Here is an 11,393-nt window from a genome sequence, read left to right as displayed (position 1 = left end):
ACAATGGACGTTCGTTGAACAGTTTTTTGGACGTTGTCCAAATTGGTCCAACGAACGTCCTTCATTGGACGATTTTGAAACCAACCGTTCTTAGAGGGTACTTGAATTGCACGGGCAATGGAAAATATTCCGATTATAATTTCGGAATACAAAAATTATTCGGTAATCGGCTAGTTTTGGGTAAGTTTCAGTTGCATTGTTTTCCGTTTGTGTTTTTATAATATTTCGTATTCGTATTAGCAACCGTCGAGATTTTGTGACTTCCTCTAACAGCGGAACAGATACTAGACTGTCTATCGGTTATGCATTCAAACGTAAGTGTTTTGACGTTGCCTATTTAAGACTGGTGGAGCTAATTTTTATGTTGTTTTCCAGTGAATAGCTTCTGCAGTGAATGCTGGTGCTAATTGCTAGTGTTAGTTCAAAATACGTACTGACCTCCCTTCATAATAGCTAGCGAGAAAAAAATCACCAATAAATTCTTCTATTCCAATATTCTTTTGTGCTTATTTACAGAAATTCCCGAAGCAAACTAGGTTCCCTTTATTTATAAGTATCGATAAATCGACCCATTAAATTGTTTTGCATCCACCGATTTAGTCGTGTTACGTCGACTGATTTCGTCGGTTGTTTCGTTGACATACGCCCATGTCGAACTCTCATAAGAGTCGGTGCAACAATCTATAAATTCGTCGGTTTTAAAGTCGGGCGATTCAGCCGACGAAAACCGATTTCGTCGTAGGGAAAATCGGGAGGATTTTTTATGGGGATGAACCCCTTGAAATCAATGACATTCAAACGTCAATCAGTTTTTGACTTTCATTTTTGACATAAGAGTGTCTTTTTGTTGGGGCATGTCCCAACTAGCGAACACCCAACTAACGAACAGCCCAACTAGCGAACACCCAGCTAACGAATTTGCGCTGTATTCAACAGACGAAATCGGTTTGCTTATTGACAGCGAGGTTGACAAAACCAGTGGTCTGAAGTTTTTTATTTCAAATATTACTTGAATTGCACGGGCAATGGAAAATATTCCGATTATAATTTCGGAATACAAAAATTATTCGGTAATCGGCTAGTTTTGGGTAAGTTTTAGTTGCATTGTTTTCCGTTTGTGTTTTTATAATATTCCGTATTCGTATTAGCAACCGTCGAGATTTTGTGACTTCCTCTAACAGCGGAACAGATACTAGACTGTCTATCGGTTATGCATTCAAACGTAAGTGTTTTGAGGTTGCCTATTTAAGACTGGTGGAGCTAATTTTTATGTTGTTTTCCAGTGAATAGCTTCTGCAGTGAATACTGGTGCTAATTGCTAGTGCTAGTTCAAAATACGTACTGACCTCCCTTCATAATAGCTAGCGAGAAAAAAATCACCAATAAATTCTTCTATTCCAATATTCTTTTGTGCTTATTTACAGAAATTCCCGAAGCAAACTAGGTTTCCTTTATTTATAAGTATCGATAAATCGACCCATTAAATTGTTTTGCATCCACCGATTTAGTCATGTTACGTCGACTGATTTCGTCGGTTGTTTCGTTGACATACGCCCATGTCGAACTCTCATAAGAGTCGGTGCAACAATCTATAAATTCGTCGGTTTTAAAGTCGGGCGATTCAGCCGACGAAAACCGATTTCGTCGTAGGGAAAATCGGGAGGATTTTTTATGGGGTCTGCAATAAACTAGCCCTACATCCCAGTCAAAATGGGCAAGTTGCTGGCTAGCGGGGGGCTATTTGCCAACTCGGATGTGCTAATTGCCCTACAATTTGCGGGCAATTAGGGGGCTATTTTAAATACAACATTTGGGTGATTCGCCGCCGTCATTTTTTTGGCCGCTCTACCCGCCCTTAAATTGCCCCCAAATCGCCCAAGGAACGCGCCATTTAATCGCCTGATATGAAAATTTAAAAATAATACTTATTTTCGGATTCATTATCTACTCACGTAAATTTATCAGTACACTAGGTAATCACCACCAAACTATAGGAAGAATCCATGGTGAAATTCGTATTGCACACCTAAACCACTGAGAACTGACATACAAGTAAAGTTTTCAACTTGTGTAAGAAATTAAACTGTCGCTTTGAAATGACAACGGCAAGTAGCAACTTGCCACTGGTCGGCGCTTCCATCGGCCAGCAATCACTATATGGAACTTGTATGTAAACTTGGATACAATGGTGACTCACGCATGCGAACCTGTATGCGATGGTGATATTCAACGTATTTTCATTTGAATGTTTACACAGGTTTTTCAGGAAAGTTTGTTCTAGCTTATATGTCTGTTCTCTGTGCCTAAACTTACCGCAATCTGACTTTCATTTAGACTTTAGGTCAGAGATCTTGTTCCACTATACTTACACACGATTCCACAATTTCCCATATTCGTTGGCTAAATTAAGTGCACTTGACAAACAAAATAGAAGCGAGAACACGCCAATTGTTTAAAAAAACAATTTTAAGCTTAAGCCCAACATGAACCGCCATGTTTGAAAAACGCAAAAAAAACAACCAAGTCCATTTCAGCCGCCAGAAAATTTCTCTAAGTGTTGAAATTGCCTTTAAATCGCATTCGCAAATTGCATTTGTTCCCAGGGGCAATTAGCACAGGCGAATTGAGTCAAACGTCAAACTGTTTAAATCGCCTGACCATAATCGTCCGCTTTTTTGACAGGGATTCAACAAAACGTCGAACAAAGTGAATCAGCGTAGGGTTTGCTAAACAAACTTTTCTTCAAGGGAGTGCAAAGTTGATGCAAAAATGGAAATTAAATTAATTTTTTTCTAATTTGATGCAAATTTGTTATACATTTCTAGAGTGATCTGCCCCTAGGCTGTAAACCATTTGGCGATTTTTTAAACTTTAATTAAAATTTGACAGTTCGAAAGTTATTTTCTCTTGAATGGAAAAATTTAACCCTAATGTAGCGTTGACATTAGTGCTGGTTGCCATCTGCTGATGCCAGCATGCTGGCAACCAGCATGCTACCAGCATAATGTAAACGCATGCCACCCAGTAAAGTTCAGCCGGAAATGAACTGGAATTCTGGCTGGTTCCAGTTCGTACACGGGCTCCAGTGACACAACCGATTCTAGTTAGAATCGGTTGTTGCACTGGAGCCGGAATACGAACTGGAACCAGCCAGAATTCCAGTTCATTTCCGGCTGAACTTTACTGGGCATCTGCTGGTGCCAGCTGCTGGCAAGCGTTTACATTATGCTGGTAGCGTGCTGGTTGCCAGCATGCTGGCACCAGCCGATGGCAACCAGCACTAATGTAAACTGGGCATGAACCATTTGGCGATTTATTTTAACCTTTAGTTAAAATTTGACAGTTCGAAAGTTATTTTCTATTGAATGGAAAAATTTAACCGAGAGAGCGAACCATTTCAAAAGTTGACATATGGATAGTTATTTAGAATTGACAGCTGCGATGACCACAAGTTGGTAGAGGTGTGAACATTTGTCGATATTTTAAAATTAGTTTTTTTTCTTATTACATTAAGTATGACAGCCATAGCCTTGAAAAGTAAACATCCACATCATGAAATAATCCAAACAAATCTATTTTGTATTGAAAAATATTGACAACCTCAATTAGGTACAGAAAATGTTTCCACCTTTTTACTCTGCATCATGGGCAAAATTTTAACCATCGAGCTGTCAAATTTAACTATCGCTCTGTCAATTTTAACCATGCTCCAAAGCAGGGTTATTGTGCAAATAACTTTCGAAGTGTCAGATTTTAACCAAAAGTTAAAAAGTTCACCAAATGGTTCACAGCCATAGAATTGTAAAATACTGACAACACAGATCTCAGACCAAATCCAACCCAAAAATGAATGTTGAGTAGGATGTGTCCAAAATCAATAAAAATCGGTAGTTTTCGGTAGGAATAACAAAATATCGGTTGTTTTGCCTTGGTCGTCTGTAAATCGGTAGGGAAGACCAAAATCGGTAGGACTATCGATAAATCGGTAGGTCTGGCCACCCTGCCTGGGCGGTTCTGATACCCAGTCACCAAATTTTCTGGCAGAGACTGTTCTGCTAGATTTCTGTTTGTCTTTGTTTAGCGGCCCTGTCAGATTTCTGCGCGCATCCTGTCGGGTTAGTTAAACTAGAGCAATTTCGGTTTCGCTCGCGCAAAACCCTGGCATAACTCGGAAATTAACCGTGCAAAGATCCTGGCAATTCCTACCTGGTAGAATTTAGCTCGAATCGAGCAAAACATTTGACAAAGATGAGGCAGGAAGCGTACAGATATCTTGGCCGTACATTTTTGGCTGGATTCTGGCTAAAAGTGAGCAGCATCGATTAGTTTAACCGCTTCTGCCAGAAACGGTTGTTGCATTTGAGCGAATCTTTTTCCAGAATTCTTGCACAAATCACGCAAAATACTGGCAGAAACTCTGCCAGAATCAATTTCGCTTTGCTCAATTTTTGCCAACTTTCTGCTTGCCACGGTGACTGGGTACTGCCTAACTCGGGCTGCATTCATATTTTGGTTTTCCTCCAAAATGGTAGCAAGGTTACTTGCTTACTAACTTAACTTGTTACTAACCGCCTTTTCGACCTCGCGCCCAAATGCACACTTAATTTGAATTACTGGGCACAGTAAAATTTTGCTGGTGTTTTGAACAGCAAACCGTTTGGTAATCAATTCAGTAGAACAATTCGATTACCGACCTCTCCGCAATCCGTTCTATCCAAACGTCAAAAAATACTGGCCAGTCAGCAGTTTCCTCTGAAAATGGCGACTTGACAGCTGATTTGCTGTACCTGTTTTGTAAGTTTTTGACGAGGTTCGGTAATGTTGGTAAAATTTTGCCGAACAATCAGTCAGTATTTTACTGGATAATGTTCATGTACCGAAAAAACAGAAGTGCAGAAATTCAGTTAAAAATTTTGCGGGTTTATTTTTTGTTATTCTCGTATTACTAATTATGAATGGGATTTAAAGAGAGTTGTATTCAAAATATCGGTCTATTCAGTATTTATGCAGAAACTTCAAAGCTAGTACACTAATGAGGTAACTACTCGTTAAGCGACCACTCAACCCAGTACCCACGATTTTTTTGGACAACCTCACACGTTGTTGTTTCTTGCGTATATTGCTTGTGGCAGTAAAAATTGGATTCTAACCACACTGCGCACTTACTATTCTTCTATTGAATTCTTCTCATAGACTGGTTAGCTCGACTGGTCTGTCCATGAAAATACCATCTCTATCACTTGAAATACATGTGATTTGACAGCTCGCAGTTTTCAGTAGCAGTTTGATGACTCGCACTTCGAAAGTGCGGAGTCCAGGTTGGTGGGAAGTGCGCAATATTTTGATATAGTTTTGATCTAGGGATAATACAAAATGTAAATAACAGTTCTAAAGACGATCGCCCAAAATTCCTCTCGACGGAAGATTTTGACTGTGAAATCATCTGAGACACCACTAGTTAGCAGACATGCATGGACCATTAAATGCATGAACCATAAAAAGTTAAAAAATGGTCAAAGTTAAGCATTGTAACAAAAAAAACCCGATTTTTAACAATAAGTAGATTTTTTATTATTTTTTATTTATTAATTTTGGTGGTTAAAGCAGTAGTGTAGTTATACTTCTACAACAAAGTGTTTACTCGAGTTAATCAGTTTCTCTTGCAATCATTTAAACTGATTTCAAAATCTTTAAACACCCGTTAAATTTTACGTCTTGACCCTATGCAACTCCGTGCAAACCGATTCTACTATATTTATCTTCGAAAATATTCGGAGTTAAACTTTGATACTTTGCGATAATACTCTTAGGTGATACTAATAGTACATAAGAAATATAAATATTTTTGGGAAGATTTAAACAGCTTCGTTCCCTTAATCAAATAAGGCAATTTAGATTATCTTATTATCTTAGAAATATTGAAATTTGTTTACGAAAAGTGAAATTTGTGTGCATGTTTGGTTTATTATTTTAGTCTAGATGATAGTACACATTGACAGTATTAATTTGTAATTGTTTCTTATAATTTAACAATTTTGAATGCATCAGTAAGGCTTGAAAAGTGTTTAGCAATTCTGCTTTGTTGGTGTAGGTCGCACTTCGGCCAAAATTTAAGCTAGTTGTAGCAATATATCTTTTTATATCACGCAGAAAAAAGATTTGTAGGTTCAATAAAAATATGGATTAAATTCAATAAAGAAAATTATTGGTCGGGAGACAATAAATTTATTTATTGAATTCAATAAAATTTATTTATTGTTTCAATAAAAAAAAGTTATTGTTCCATTTTTTAATAAATATTTTATTGAAATTAAAACAAAATTACTGAAATTAAAAACAGTTTTTATTGAAAGCAAAAATTTATTGTTTTTGCAATATAAAAATATTGTCAGACCAATACGTTTGTTGTTTGAAGTAATAAACAATAAATGATAGTATTCAATAACACATATTTTTGATTTAAATATGGTTAATTTTTCTGCGTGATATATTGAGTGACTAACCTTGAAAAGAGGTATTCCGCTACACAAACGTTGGAAAGCACCTGGAATCGGTATTAATTGATTTGATCAATCCTAGACAAAAAAGCAATGTGAAAAACCTTACTTTAATATTTAAAAAGCTTGAAATAAATCTGAACGCTAATTTTTAATTGAACATTATAATGTGCTTCTTGCTAAATTCACATTTCCTGTGAATAAAAAAAATAAAAGCCTAGGTAGACTGTTGGGGGGGGGGGGGGTTGGTAAAAGTCTACTAAGGTCTACTAGGGGGAGGGGGAGGGGGGTGCAAAAATTCTCAAATTTCGGTCTACGTGGTTTATGGACGGTCCCTTTTGTTGAGTTGATAAGGTTCAACCACAGACTAACAGACATAACACTCAAAAAGAAAGCTTCGCCAGCTTTAACGGTCATTTTAAATATATTTGTAGTTGGGACTGTGGCCACATTTGAAATTATGGCGCCACTGACATATGAAGAAGCATATGGGGGATATTCCACTAAAATTGTTCCCAAACCTGAGGGGTAACCCACCAGCAAGTGAGTGTTTGGGACCGTGAATAAAAGGTGGAGCTAGTGTTCTGGGAAAATTGATGGATCGATATTTTTTTAGGGAATTCCCTCATAGTGTTATGTCTGTTAGTCTGTGTTAGTTAAACTTCGAGTTAAATTACAATATATTTCTTTCGTTTTGTTTAAATCACAAAATTAACGAATATTTTAGTCACGCTTCGATTTTCGCTTCACCATTTCGATCAATGCATCCCAGTTAAGCTCAGCCGGAAATGAACCGAAATTCCGGCTGGTTCCAGTTCGTATTCCGGCTCCAGTGACACAACCGATTCTAACTAGAATCGGTTGTGTCACTGGAGCCGGAATGTGAACTGGAATCAGCCAGAATTCCCGTTCATTTCCGTCTGAACTTTACTGGGATACCGTTTTAAACAACAGCCAGTGCGGTTCCAGGGGCCATGTATAAATGACGTAGCACATTAGGGGGTAGAGGGGGTGTAGCAAATTTTTGACGAGGAGGAATATTGTGACAAAATTCTACTAGAGGGAGGGAGGGGTCGAAATTCGCCGAAAAAAGCTACGTTATTTGTGTACAGCCCCAATGGGTAGGGTTACGATATGGATCGAGCTAACTAGGGCTCAACATTTTCGATACGCACTAATTTTAATCTTTTATGCGGAACGAGTACCTTAATAAATCGAAATGAGCAAGAGAGTGTACCGGCGTAAAAGGATCCAAATTAGATAACCGTCGATTTGTTTTTTTTTTCAGTTTTAAAAACTCTAGTGTCGCAAAAAGCAACGCGGTAATAGATTCATCGCAACGGCATGCTGACTAGCACTGAGACTGAGTGCCGTAACTGTCCAGTTGTGCATAATTTAAATATATCTGTCGGCTACTGCTATCGTCTCCGCTCCGACGTTCGATCAGAGAAAGAGCTCGCCCGAGCAATGCTGAATGTTATATATCCGAGGATGACGTCATCGCCAAAATCAATACTGCCAATCAGAGCCATGGGAAGGAGACATGACGAGTGCTTGGCCGCTGGATGCCTAGACCTGTCGTCGTCCACACCCCCAGCGGTAGCAGTGATCAAATGCACCACTCATCGCAGCGCATTGTCAACGTGCCTGATTGCTACTGCTGTTCTTTAGGGCCCAACGATCGGCGGGAGATTGAACTCGCTCGGGGAATGATATTCTTTAAATAGTCGCGGATGACGTCATTCATAGAAGCGTAGTGTGCTGGGTGCTCTTTAAATAGTCGAGGATGACGTCATTGTTAGAAGCGTAGTGTGCTGGGTGCTCAAATCTGTACGCTAATGAATACTTTACGGTGACGTCACAAATGAACTGAGTGTTCAATTTTGACAGTTCGCTTGTAATGTTTACATGGACTTTATTTTTTATTACTTTACCTTTTATTTCAGTTAATTCCAAATTGTTTGGTGATAACCAGAGGGAAATCCGTTCATAAATAACAAAGTTATTAACGTTCAAAATAGTGACGCAAAAACGTGACAGACGTTTGATTTTAGATTTGAGAATGACACCCTGCCCCAGATAGCACAGTAAGACATTTTCAATGTCAAAAAAACGACGAGCACCGCAAACAAACGTCCTTTCCGTGCGAGAGAAAAACGAGCAATGAATTCTCGTCTTCACACGGCTCCAAAGAAGGCGTGGAGCACGTTTGTACCCAAGTGCAACGTTCTAGGGTTAAGATTTTCTGATACTTAGTTTCCGCATTTTTTAATAAAAGGCATACACTAGGGCATACATATTTCGAAATAAAAATAAGGTTGGTTAAAATTGGTTTTAATTCAGCTCAATTTTCCACCGGAGTAATTATCCCTCTGGGTACATTGTCCGAGTATATAGTTAGCCTGAAGATCTGTAAAGGATGTCATTCCCATCGATTTTTCACCTAGCCTGCTCTGTCAAGTCAGCAAAACTTCTTATGTGATAGGAGTAAACTGCCAGCTGCATTGTAACGTACTTTTACTGGTCCTCCCAATTCACGAATGATCTTTTGTTATCGAAGTGAAATACGTACTCCTCCAGTTTGTGTCAGTGGCATGTTATACAACCTTTGTTGTATTTACAGGTTAATGTGAAATTCAATATTAATTCGTCAAAAGGGCGAAAGTGTTTTTTGTAAACAAACTTGTTTCGCTCATTAGTCTGCTGCAGAGTGGAATTCCATTAAAAATATGCGTTTATGTAAATTTTTACCTTTCGTAGAAGTAATTTCAATTGTTTTCTGCTTTGAAATTGTAGTAAATTAAGAGAAATCATCAAAATAAAAGTTTGTTTACAAATCTTATTCGCCCTTTTGCAAATTTAATATGGAATTGTTCATTCTGTAAACCTGAAGTCTTTCTTAAAGGACATTATACTACACACTTAATTTGAATTACTGGGTACAGTAAAATTTTGCTGGGGTTTTGAACAGCAAACCGTTCGGTAATCAATTCAGTAAAACAATTCGGTTACCGAACTCTCCGCAATCCGTTCTATTGCGAACTTTACCCCCTAATAGACTCACAGCAAAATAATTTTGTCACACGAAAATATGCTCACACCGTATCTACCATAGTTTGGTTCTTGCAGTGGCTAACAAAAACAACGTTTAACACCCTCTGTAGGACTGTGCAGAAGATAATCGGTTTGTTTATTTGCTGTTCTCCGTGCAGTTTAACGTGTGAATATTTATTTTTCTGCTTTCAAAATGTGCACGAAAGTCTATCTATAGACGCAACATGCAATATCCAAACGTCAAAAAATACTGGCCAGTCAGCAGTTTCCTCTGAAAATGGCGACTTGACAGCTGATTTGCTGTACCTGTTTTATAAGTTTTTGACGAGGTTCGGTAATGTTGGTACAATTTTGCCGAACAATCAGTCAGTATTCTACTGAATAATGTTTATGTACCGAAAAAACAGAAGTGCTGATAAATTCAGTGAAAAATATTGCGGGTTTCAGCTAATTAAATCGCTGAAAATCGCTAAAAAATGAAAACTATACCGCAAATTTTTAAACAATTTGCTGACAGCTCCGTAAAAATATCACTTTACTGAGCAATTCGTCAAAAGAAATTACCGAACAGCTTTTGGCTGGCTTAGTGTGTACAATTAAATTGTTTTGCAAACACTTAACTTCATAACCACCGCTGCATAACATACTGATGTACATACTAATTTATTGTTCGAAAGTCGATCTGACAAAGAAAGCCAATGTTAACATCAAAGGGTATCATATTCTGTCTCTTATTACAAATTATGAAGTATAAATCTATTTGCCTGAAAACTTTACTCTATCTCTATCAATAATAATGTACTAACCGCTAAATAGATCCGAATTAGCACGCTAATCTGCTGTTTTCGTTACTTTTCACACCACGTTCAATTTTGTGTCTCTTCCTTCTAATCTGGCGCACCTAACATATCTGTATACCTTGAAGCTAGGTTGGACTCAAGCTCAACTACTTGTTAAGGCTGAACAGAGAAAGGGCAAAAATCGAAAACGAAAAAAGCAGTTTTCCTCCATACCGTGTGTTAGATCTTCATAAAAATCAATCAGCAGTACTATAACAACATTCTACATAAGCTGATTGATTTTTATGAAGATCTACACCCAGCCAAATCATACAGCGAAATTCATAAGAATTATCTTATGATGTATAGAAAAAAAACAAAACTATGTTTTCATAAGATGATTATGAAAAAATAAGACTATTGGGTATTGCATACGTTACTCGCTTGAGTTTCATACGAGCATCTTATGATTTACATAAACATAAGAGAAATATATAATTTTGTCTTATGAAAAATCGAAGATGCGTTATGGAAATTTAATCATAGCAAACCGATTTGACGAAATAAATGCCGCTTCATAAGATAGTCTAATGATTTACATACGTCCTGCTTGTGGCTAAAAAATATACGAAATACTTATGAAGTTCACTGTATTTTTTGGCTGAGTGTAACATACGGTGTGTTTTCGATTTTTGGCCATCCTTTGTCCAACCTTAAACACAGGCTTTTCTGAATGGACGAGACAGAAATTAGTTTGGTCAAGCTCGAGTGACCTTACTCCGTGGGCATTTAACATATTGTGTTTTAAAGCCTGTTAAAAAACAGAGACTGAGAACGTGAAAAAACTAAGCCTAATGATGTTTGTATGCATTTGTAGGGTAAAGTAAAATCATTGCAACACCATTACAATTTTAGGTCAGGAAAAAATCAGTAACAATTCGGAAGTCAACATATAGTGTTGTCACGCATGTGTAAGCAACCGTATGTATATTTTTACGTACTACAACAAACCAACCACACATACTGACACGTATACACATATTCATTTTCTGATCTTGTCGAA

At 37.6% G+C, this 11,393-nt stretch overlaps 1 long non-coding RNA gene across 1 annotated transcript; it reads left to right on the top strand.

Annotated features, from left to right (window-relative positions):
* Positions 1-929: 929 nt before the first annotated feature.
* Positions 930-1,507, top strand: LOC131690145 (uncharacterized). Its single transcript, XR_009305520.1, has 3 exons — positions 930-1,088; positions 1,149-1,222; positions 1,284-1,507. It is a non-coding gene; the product is annotated as an uncharacterized LOC131690145 (long non-coding RNA).
* Positions 1,508-11,393: the final 9,886 nt, after the last annotated feature.

The sequence above is a fragment of the Topomyia yanbarensis genome, chromosome 3 (genome assembly GCF_030247195.1).
Source record: "Topomyia yanbarensis strain Yona2022 chromosome 3, ASM3024719v1, whole genome shotgun sequence".
NCBI classification, from domain to species: domain Eukaryota; kingdom Metazoa; phylum Arthropoda; class Insecta; order Diptera; family Culicidae; genus Topomyia; species Topomyia yanbarensis.
This window is presented reverse-complemented; position numbering and strand designations above follow the sequence as displayed.